The 11,921-nt window shown below is 41.4% G+C and overlaps 1 pseudogene; it reads left to right on the forward strand.

Annotated features, from left to right (window-relative positions):
- The first annotated feature begins 209 nt into the window (after nucleotides 1-209).
- Nucleotides 210-787, forward strand: LOC107152382 (annotated as a pseudogene).
- Nucleotides 788-11,921: the final 11,134 nt, after the last annotated feature.

Below are 11,921 nucleotides of genomic sequence, written 5' to 3' on the forward strand. Positions count from 1 at the left end.
CAATCTCTTCTAACCTCATCACTGACATTCCATCACTTTTGGCATATTCTGTTCACTAGGTTCAGCCTGCAGTCAAGGGTAGGGGAGACACAAGAGTATGAATACCAGGGGACAGAGGTCATTGGAAACCATGCTACCAACTGCCTACCACAATGATTCTATCAACAAATAAAATAGAATTCTTTCCTTTTAATGCCACAGACACAAGTATGCTCAGGCTTCAAAAGAGGCTCACCTCCAGTGTCCTGTACTTCAGCAAACTGAAGTTCTGCTGGGACCCCAATAAGCCCAAAGAAATTGCCAATGGCAACTCCCATCAGCAGATCCAGAGGCTGACCAAAGCTAGGCTGATCATTTGCAAGCCTGTGACTGCCCATTCCCAGGCTCCATGCCGGAGAAATACCTTGATTCTTTGGAAGGACAGGCATATGGGCATAGCTAAGCAAAAGGAAAAGCCAATGCTCAAATACCAGAGAAGGTGACCTTGGGGGAGGAGGATGCAGATTCTGCACAGGTTGCTCGGGAGATAGCAGGAATCTAAGATTGATAGCCACATGTATCACAGCCCGTACCTGAAGGCAAAGAGGAATATGTTCAGAAATAAGAGAATTCTCAGGGAACACGTTCACAAACTGAAGGCAGACAAAGCCCACAGGAAGTTCCCAGCTGATCAAGCCAAGATCAGAGGCCCACAGGTATAAGTCCTGCAAGCATTGTGAGGAGCACCTCCAGGCCAAGATGGAGAAGGTTGTTAAGACTGTCCAAAGAGGAAGAGACCAAGAAATAAAGCTCCCCTCCCATGTCTCTACATAGTGGCCTCGGTGATTACATAGATCAGTCATTGAAATAAAATAAGACTTTGTCAAAAAAATTAGAATAATATAAAAAACTAAGTTTAAGTGGTAAGGTGAAAAAGAGAATTATGGAATTTTATAACTAGAGTTTTGAAGCTCAGAAAGGTTAAATACTTTGCCTAGCATACACAGTTAGCAATAAGTTCAGAACTAAAATTCATATCACTGCTATTTCCACTAGACAGAGATAAGTGAAAAGTTAAATAGCAATACAAGATAAATTGCTTTCAACTGAAACAGAAGCTAGGACATCGATCACTAACTGAATTGTTAAATAAATCATCCAGACAGTGAATGAATTAAAAGTGCAGAGAAGGCAAGCTTTTTGGTCTGGGGCAGTCAAAAAGGTAGGTCATGATATGAACTAGGCTTTGATGGGTAGAATTCTTTGAGCAGAGAAGAGAAAGGTGTTATTGGCAAGGGACTGCCAAGATAAAATCTCTTTTTTCAGGGTCACCCCAGGCATCCTACAGAATGCTGAAGTCACTACTCATCCACCTAAATTCATCAGATGACATTAAGACCAGACATCTCTGACACATTGTGCATCAAATGGGAGGCCAGATAGAAAGACTCTTAAATTTACCCTTAGGGACAAAATTTCAGGTTCCCAGCCTGAAGTGGAAATATCTGAATCAGCAGAAATCTTTGTGCAACAAAGAACATATGCTTCTACCCCACTCCTAAAATTTGAGGTACCAGAAGGGCAGTCCAGCTCAAGTGGTTTAAAAAGCAGATCCAAGTGATTCTGATATAAGCCCACTGATAAAACCTCCTGGTTAAACATTACTGCTGAGGGGAACTTTGCATTGCCTAGTGAGGTGCCAGGGAGCATAGTTTGCCCTACAAGGATCTCTAAGGCCAAGTTTTTGAGGTTCCCAATATCCTTTCCTTGTAAAACACAAACAGCTCCAAGGCTGGACCAGGATGGTTTAAGTGGTTCATTTAAAGTGGTCATGAACATACTCCAAGGGGCTCTCCAAGAGTGCCCGGCATGCAGTGAAATAAGTCCTCCAAATATTAATAAGTCCTCAAACCTTGATGAAAGACTCATTTATACTGACCTTGAGGAGGTATTGTGTTCCCACTTCCATAGGTGATAAAACTGATCACTTAAGCAACTGAATCCAGGTCCTACTGCAGATGAGAAGATTGGATCTAGATCATTTGATAACCAAGTGCTTTTCTGATTTACATTCTTCCTGCATTTTATTGATCTTACCATTGTTAACAGAAAGTGGAAAAAAGAGGGAGCAAAAGAGAAGTAAATAAACTTTTTTAGATATTATTTTTTAAATTCCCTAATAATCAAGATACTCCTAATTCCTTGAAAAACCAAGTTGTTTTTTTTACTAGAAGCTGAAGAAAAAAAAAAGGTTAAGTGCAAGCATTGACTTTCCAAATGTGTGACAAGACTGGCCATATTGTGATGAAGACCTTAAACTTTGAACTGAGCTTCCCCTGAGTGCCCCATGGGAGATCTGCTCCCTAGAAAGACAGAAGAGGCCCTTCTAGGCCTTTTGAGTGATGAAAGAGCAAAGGTCTCACTCTGCACTGACACAAAATCCACCATGCCTGACTAAGAAGAGACCCTGGAGGAGCTACAGCTGTAAACATTTATGAAGTTTTCTCCCCAGATGCAAATACCATTTTCTGCCATTTGCACTCTTGGCCAGAGGAGCCCTGGGTAAAGGCATCACTGATGGGCATGGCCTTTGCCCAGCACCCTGCAGCAGAGGTTGGCATAGACTCTAACTATATTTCTGCCCACAGCAGCCATCAGGTACCCACAGAGAACCAATGTCTCCCCACGTTTGCTAATGACATTTCTCCTCGGGGAATGAAAAAGACTTTAAAGAAAAATGTCAAATTTGATTTATTTTTTTATTATGTGTTTTATATCTGAAACGAATGTGCACATAAAACAAGCAAGTCACTTCTATATGTCATTATCTGTTTCCTAGCAATCTGAAGATTTGTCGTAAGACAGTCTTGTACTCAAATCATTGCTAAGGAAAATTTAATTCTCTGTTCCTTTCTCATCTTCTCTCCTTTGCCCACTCTGAATTCAGTAAAAACATGCCTTAGCTCTCCAGGCATAGACCTAAAAGTTATAAAGACTCCATTACACTTGAGCAAGTCAGGATGAGGTGAATGGAGACACCCAAGAGGGGCTGGGAGATGAATAAAATAGCAATTTTGCATGTAAGACCTCAGGACCCCATTTTTCTGACACAGGGTGCTATTTAGGGAAACCCCTAAAGCAGAGGTTCCTAGCTTGGCTGCAGATTATAACCACCTGGGGAGCTTTTCAAATAACACTGGTACAGGCCTCACCCTCAGAAATACTGATTCACTTGGCCCAGGGTGGTGCTCGGGTAAAGCAGGTGGAAACACTCCCCAGGAGGAAGCTGGGAGTATCCACTCCTGCAGTGACCAGCAGGATCCTTCAGGTGCCTGGACATGGAGCATGGGTCAGGGCCTTTGGTCCGTTAGCTTTATTCTAGCCTAGGAGTTACAAACTCAGGTATCTATGGGGCCAGAAAATAAGGTAAGAATGAAGAGGGCCAGACACAAGGCAATAGAGCAAGGAAGAATTTCTGGTTTTTCAAAAGAAGACAGATATTTGGATTTTTATGGGAAAATTCCAAATTTTATAAAATGTTGATAACAAATTTAAAAGGATTTTTTTTTTTAAAAGATGCACAAGACAAACAACCTTCATTCTCACCCACAGCTTCTCCTATGCTGGGTGCCAAGATAACCCGGGTATCTCTTTCCAGGACAAACCAGCAAGAGGAAGAGCGTAGCTTCAGAGCTTAAGTGTATGACCAGCAAACACTTCCACCTCCATCTCATTTCTACACGTCTTTAGTTTACCTTGTGTCTGGCCCTCTTCATTCAACCAGTCAATAAGGCTGGTTGCAGGGAGGGGAGAGGAATAGCCTGTGGCCACCATAGATGATCTTGACTCTAAGAAGCTTCACCAGAGCTTCTTGGGGATACTCCACTGGGTCCAGGACCTTAAAGGAGACTCAACAAAAAATAAGGAGGGGAATAACTAAACCCCCAAAGATCATTGTTGAGCCTTTTTGTTAAAAATCACCAATAAAAGAGCATGGTATATGAAAAAGAATGCAGCCATTGAAGCCAGACCCTTAATTATGGTGTGGCACCAAGCAAACCAAGCCATCCCATGAACTCAGACTTCACATCCATAAAATGGCCACAAAAATACCTGCCCATGGTGTTGCAGGGATAGATACAGTGAATGCAGCGCCTGGCACACAGACCACACTCCATAAAAGACAAACATTTTATTCCCTTGGTAATCTAATTAAAGCTTCTTGGAACCCTTACAGCTTGAGAGTTCATCCAAACCTCTAACGTAATTCTAAGTTCCTTGTGTTTATCTGCCACAGCTGACAAAGGTGACAAAGGCCACTTTCCGTCACAGCTGTTTTCCCTCTGTCCTTTTACCAAGGCTCTTGTGATTACTGCTGCCCTCTGAATTCTGCCCACCTGTCCACGTACCTCAAGTATATCACAGTATTCACCTGCCGCTCAGCACACGAGGATAAGAAAAGTGCTTCACCCTGTGACTATACCACCAGGGTGAACTGTCCTTGCTGACCTCATCCACTGAGTCACTGATTTTTTTTTTAACACCTACTATAGGCCTCTCTTAACCCTACTTCATACTATTCCTCTTGACTCCACCTACTCTGGAATGATTTTTTCTCCTAAACTCTAGGGCTTTTGTCTGATGTCACCTCAAAGATGCCTTTTCTAGCTCCTCAAAATCATTGCCCTTTGTTATTCTTTATCCCTGAATTCCATTTCCTTCCAAGTAACTGTCACTATCTATCATTGACTCTTGGATGAATTGTTAAATGTTGGTCTTCCTTGGACTGAAAGCTCAAGGAAGGCAAGGATCTGGTGTGAGTAGATCAGGGCCAGGCACAGGCCCAGAGAACATGGGATGAGCAGGCAGGCCTTTGGGGCAAGGGCACCCCCAGCCGCCTCCTCCCCTGACCTGCTGAGTTTTGCTGTCTGCAGCCAACCCCTCACCTGGTCATGGCACGGCAGGTGACAGATGGCCCCATGGACCTCTAGCCCATTCAGCAATATCTCAGGGCTCCTTTGAAACAACATTCCTGGTTTCCCTCTCCTTCCTAGGAAAGACTGTGGGAGCTCTCCATCCCTCCTTGTCTCACCTGCCACGGGGGCAGTCTCATACTTACTTTCTGGAGGAGCTCACCTAGGATTCCCCAGAGAGGAACACAAACCTACCCAAGATCATTTCCTGAGAGATACAACTGGGGCATATTCTAAGATCTTGAACTCCGGGTCCTTCACTCCCAAGCTATTCCCCAAGGCAGACGATGCTGGCTTTGCACTGGGATCCTGCATAAGCCCCCAGAAAGTCAGCCCTGGGATGGCCTTGCTCCCACCCAGGGCATTGAGTCTGACCAGAGCTTTCGCTGGTGCCAATGAGTGACGGTGGACAGCTGGATGACATCATGCATGACCTGACTTTCAATACAGCATGGCCCAGGCTTCATTGTAAGATCCAGGAAATGTTGATCTGAAGCCCCAGAATGAAATAGCTGCAATCTTTTTTCTTAGGGATCAGCCAGATTGAGCTGAAATGGGCGTTGCTAATACCCGCTGATTGCATCTCAAGGACCATTTCCCCGAACTAGCCTGGGCCTTGCTGTCATGGCATTAGAGAAATGGACAGGAAAACTCTTAAAATTGTATAGCAAAGAGGTAAGAGGGAGGCAATAAATTAGTTTTTAGGACAGCATCGAGCTTTTTATTAAGCAACAGCCCTGAAGGAAAGATGCATCACTGCTATTACAGAATGTACTCCGCAGATTTTGACTTCAGAACCCCACGTATGCCAATAACAGGTAGTGCCAAAGGAGCTCTGGGCCGGGCAGCTAGCAGCACTCCACAGGCACTTGGAGGAGTAGGAATAACCTTTTTCAGATAAGGAAACCAAGGCTTGGCTTATGAGTAGGACCGCCTGAGCCCTGTGCTACATGGTTTTAGCAGTTCTTCCTGTGACCGTATCTGTGCTTCTGAACCAGGGGGTCAGTGAGAAAGCCAGGGGAGATGACGGCTTGAATCTTCCAGCCAGTGCCATCCTGCCCCCTGCCCCATCCCGGTGGCCTCAACACTAGCTGCTCTGGAGATGGATCTCAAGACTGCTACTCTGCTGTGCAGTAGGACCCAAGGGAGGTGAACAGAGGGCAGAGCCACACAGACCCCCAGACCTCTGCCCATCCACTCGCTCCACTCCAATCACCCACATCCAGTGGCTCACACCATGCAGGGACACCTGATGACCTGGCTTTGAAAAATTAATAGTACTCAGCATTAGTCACCACAAGTTCACTGAACCCCAAACCATGTGCTTTTGAAAAACTGCTCTTTTAAAACTGAATAGACTGAGCTGAATCTAATAGGTGCCTTTTAAATATAATCTGGCAGATGTTTGGGGTTTTTTCCTGATAGCTATAATAATACTAATAACAAATACCTACTTGTTATTGAGTATCTACTATTTCAGACATTTACATAGATATTTCTCTTAAATAGCTGTATCAGAAATAATATACAATGTACTAATGTTTAATAGCTGCTAATTTAATAGTTATTACTTGCATCTTAATAGTTATGTATACGGTAATGAAATATTTAATGTATCCATTTTTTAATCACTGGCCAAATTAATAATTTTATTCTTTTATAGCAATTAAAGTTTAGGCCAGGGCCAGATCCTAAATAAATTAACTTATTTAATTCTCCTAACAATACCATATAACTATGCCATTTTTGCAGATGAGAACACTGAGGCTCAAAGACAATAAGTAACTTGCTCAGAGTCACAGAGCTTACATGTTACAGTCTGTTTTCAGAGTCCAACTTTGTGACATCTACACTGCTTCATTCCCAATGGCTGAACTCTTGAGAAAGCAAATAATAAGAATATAACAATTATACAATTGTGAAAAGAAAAAAAAAAGACTATCAGATTTGGGGGTATAGTTAGTCCTATGGTAAAGTCAGAACCACATACAATTCATAGACACACTTTTATACACTGTTGAGATCAAAACAAATAAGCATTTAATGTTACATGTTCTAGGGATTCTAACATTTTAAGATTTAGTAAAGACAGAAATGTTTATGGCACTTATAAGCATTCCTAACTAGAATTTATTGTGTCACCACTTATAAATCAACAAGAATAGATTGTATTTAGTGAATGTTTGTGTAGCTAATGGGTGACCTCTAAATCACACATGCAGATGAATCTTGGGAAACATCCCTGAATAGCTTATTATATGTGTGATATGTGTGGGTGTGTATGAGGGTGTGGTGCAGTATTTAACACACAGCAGCCTCAAGGTTTGATAGAGGGAAATGGGACTCTTGGATGGAACACACGGCAAATCCTCTGTCACACAGTCACAGGATTTAAGCAGACCTAGCCAAAGCCCACATTGTTCTACTCACTCTCTTGTCTTTCTAAAAGAACAGGATAAGGAGGAATCCCAACTGCATTTTTAGAGAACCCTGAATTTTTTATGTTAAAAGCTATTCATGAAAAATGGATAAACAGACTTAAGACTCAGAAAGTATACTTTATTTGCTATTCTTTGACCTATTCATTTTCTATCATCCATGAATTTTGTATTTCCCAGATCTTTCATAAATCATATGGGTTATCATTAAAAGGATTATATATTTAATAACTTCCAGTGTGAAATTCTGTGAAGTTTGGTATAAGCCTAGAATTCACATTTTGCAGTATTCCCTTTTAGTTTACCATACACTAATTGCTTTCTCTCTTCCCTGTCTTAAGTGGGCTATTTTAAACTAAAATAGGTAGCAATAGAAACCAAGTAGATCTGTGGGAAATATAATATTTTATTTTATCGGGGTTGGGGAGGGGTGAACTCAGGGACACTGGACCACTGAGCCAAATCCCCAGCGCTAATTTCTATTTTTTTTTTTTATATTATTCAGAGACTGGGTCTTACTGAGTTGCTTAGCGCCTCACTTTTGCTGAGGCTGGCTTTAAACTTGTGATTCTCCTGCCTCAGCCTCCTAAGCCTCTGGGATTACAGGCAAGTGCTGCCGTGCCCAACAACTGTGGATATTGTTATTAATTTATTGTCAGTTGTTAATCATAGAAATCATAATCCTTATCACAACAGTGACTGACAGGATATTTCTGGATAGGCAAAAAGAAGGAGAAAATTTATTAGACTTAATTAAAAAGCACAATTTGGGGGTAGGGGGTCATAGATCAATGGTGGAACACTTGCCTAGCATGCACAAGACCCTGGGTTCCATCCCCAGGTGTCTTTCAAACTATTCCAGAGACTAGGGATTCAAGTGGAAGTTAAGAATTGCACTAAGTGTTTACGGGCTGAGGCTACTTCCCTTTCCTTTTCCATCATATAAAAAATGCTCTTCTAGCCTCCCAAGGCACCACACCGCCATAGCGTTAGCCTGGCCCGGGTGCTGCAGAGCCCTTAACCCACAATACCCAGCATTACAAGGCAAATCTGGAATAAGCGCTACTATTTGCACCCTTTCCAAGATAAGGAAAAGCAAGCTCAGGTTGGGACTACAAAGCCAACCAAGTGAGCTGACTCCAAAGCCCAGGACCAAGGACATACCTTTACCAGCAGAGTGCCCAGCACCACTTCAATGCTTTGGGTAGAATTGGGGTGGGAAGACCAAGAACTCAGGTGGGGGTAAGGGAAAGTCTCCCATCTGAACCACACCCTCTACCCTCTGGGCCTTGGAAGTGAACCATAAGAGTCCAGACCTGCCATCAGAGATGCCATCTTGGTCCCCAGTAACCCACCTGAAAAAGAAATGGGCCTAAGTCTGAATCTCCAAATTCCATCCTTTAGACTCCCAAAAGCTGAAAACGTATTTGAGGGAGATTGTCAAGCCTGCTCTGGAGGAGGACTTTGACCTCAGACAGTCCTCATTCTTGGTGCTAAATGCATTTCCATCAAACCAGGACTTTCTGCTGTTGCCTCACCCCACCCCCAGTGAAGTCCTCTTTGCTTCTACCTGTCCCTTTTTTCTTCTCCTCTATGATTCTTCACTATCTTGACATTTTTAAATACTTCACCATTTGTCTAAAACTTAGTTGTGCCATCCAATAATTCCTTGAGCTCTTTGATATATAGACAATTAAATAGTTCTTGGCTCAGTAATAAGACTCACTATGTCAGACTGAAAAAGAAATACTGTTTCAACACTTCTTGCACCCACAAATCACAACCCTTTCAAGTCTGCAGCAAATGTCCATGGTTAAATGTCCATCGAATAAAAGCAGTTTTTAATTTCTTCTAATAAACCCTAATTCTTGGCACAAGAAAAACTGCTCATGTTAAAACATTCCTGTAAACTTTTTCCTGTTTGTCTCCATATGGATCACATAAAGTGAAATGCTCAATGTGCATTTATTGACAGTGTGAGGAGGCTTTTAATGAACCCTCTGAAAGCCAAAGACCCTCTGAATAACTCTCTTAGGGACAATGTGCATCTCTGAGGAATTTTTCCATTAGCCATGGATCACCACCACGCTAAAAATTTATTGTTTTTCTCTACATATGACTCTGTGGAAGAAGCATAACATGGTGCTTTGGCATTAAACAGGCCTGGATTCCATCCTAATCCAGCAATTCTACACCCCCATGTGTGCATAAAGAGCCATGTGTATGAACAAAGATTGCAGCAGTGTTTTAAATAGAAAAACATAGGAAAATCCTAAACATCCATCCCTGCAGAAATATATGAATACAGTGGGATAGTGCAGAAGTGTTAAAAGTAGTGATCTAGATAACGACTACAGCTCACAGTTTTTAAGTGCTCACAATAAAAGAAGCGGACGAATTTCTATTCTACAGCTAGTGATTTCAAGTTCACCCTTGCAGCCAGGTTGACCATGCTTTCTCGAGAACACAAGAGGAATTTCAGTGGAAATGTGCACCACCAATGGATATAAACAATTCACAAAATACTTGTCTTAGAGATGGACCGCCAGGGGCATCTTTATTAACAAGAACAAATACCAGTTATTGAGTACATCCTTTGCCAGCACGGTCCTAAGGGCTTTAACCTAATTAATGAGTCAATAAAGTGGACACTATTAGAATCCACAATTCACAAATAAAGAAATTAAGGCACAGAGAAGACAAAATATTTGCTCAGGTCACACAACTAGTAATGGTATAGCCAGATTCAACTCAGGCAGTCTGGCTCCTGATATTGTGATCTTAACCAATATGGATAGATGTCAAATAAAGAAAGTGGGGGAAAAAAAAGCAGGATGGATAATTTTATGTAAGCCATCATCTGTACAAACTTTAAAAGCACATGTAAGCCTGGGGTTGTGGCTCAGAAGTGGAGCACTTGCCTAGCATATGTGAGGCACTGGGTTTGATTCTCTTTTATATTAATAAATAAATTAAATTAAAGTCCACCAACAACTAAAAAATATGTTTTTAAAAAAGCACATGTACATTAGGATAATAACATGTATTGGCTACTAATATATAAATATATTATTTAAAAGTATTTTTCAGTGGACTGGAAAGAGCTATATCTAATTCCTGAGGGTAGTTCATTGAGGAAAAGAGATAAAGGAGGTAATAAAAGAGATTTAATTTTCCCTCTAATGTTTTATGTCTTTACAAAAAAAAAAAAAAGCTAGCCAGGCTTGGTGGCACATACCTGTAGTCATGGCTACTCAGGAGGCTGAGTTGGGAGGATCATTTGATCCCAGAAATTTGAGACCAAACTGAGCAATATAGCAAGACACTGTCTGAAGAGAATAATTAAAAAGCTGTAAAGCAAATAAAAATTTCTAACATAGTTAATTCTTGTTGCTTGAAACATAGGTGTTCATTGAATTATTCCTTGGATTTTTCTAAATTTTTTAAATTTCTCAAAATTGAAAATATAAAAATTAAACAAAATGAAAAAAATGCCTTAAATTTTACCTGCATTGTTAAATAGTTAGGATCCTGAGTGAGCTCTGATCTGAGTCTCAGGATCTGAGTTTATAAAAGAGAGACACTAAGGATGTTAATGCCCACACCTCCCAGGGTTATTACAAATAATCAACCAGGTCCTACACATAGAGTACCTTGCTGGTGCTATAGAAATGGTAGGTATTATTTTTGAGACTGAGTCAGCCCAGACCTAACATAATAGGGACAAAATTGGCTGAACAAATGAGAGGACCTTGGAATTATGGGATTGATTTCTTACCATTTTGCAACATGAGAGGTGCTTTTAAAAAATGAGAGAAGCGATAGAAGTGTTCTGACTTTATCAGAAAAGAAGAAAATCAACCTAAAAATCAAAGTCTTTCTCCTCGTATAAATCTAGAAGAGAAGCTAATTACAAATTGAGCAGTCATTCCACAAATACATATGGTCCTCTGAATGCCATTTATTGTTCTTTCAGCACACCCCTTCCTGCGCTGGAAAACCCACCCTTCTAGAAGTCGTGATGCAGGCAAGAGCCCAATTCTCTCCCTAGGTACTTCTTCCATGTGCTCCCTGGCTTCTGAGCCATAGGAAGACAACCTAGGGGGACATTTGCTCTAGACCTAGAGTGGAAGAGAAGCAGGGAAATTCAGAGTTTTCTCTGGCAGCAGCCACCATGGCACTCAGTGTGCAAGTGACTGCACTAATCACGCATGCAGGTGGCAGCACCCTGATCCAAATGCTCCAGGAGCAGGACCCTTGGTGCCAGTTCTGTCACCCAACTGCCCTTGGTTCCTGCCCATCCTTGAGGCTTAGTTTTACTGGCTTTGTCAATTGTAGGAACAAACATGTCTATTTGGTTTTCATTATTTGCAATCAAGAATACCAATGGTACATTTTGGTGACTATAATTAATGACAATATAGTATATGTTTGAAAATTGCCAAGAGAGTAAATTTTCATTGTTCTCACCACACACACACAAAAAAATAGGGGAGGTAATGAACATGTTAATTAGCTTGATTTAACCATT

The sequence above is a fragment of the Marmota marmota genome, unplaced genomic scaffold, assembly GCF_001458135.2.
Source record: "Marmota marmota marmota unplaced genomic scaffold, marMar, whole genome shotgun sequence".
NCBI lineage: Eukaryota > Metazoa > Chordata > Mammalia > Rodentia > Sciuridae > Marmota > Marmota marmota.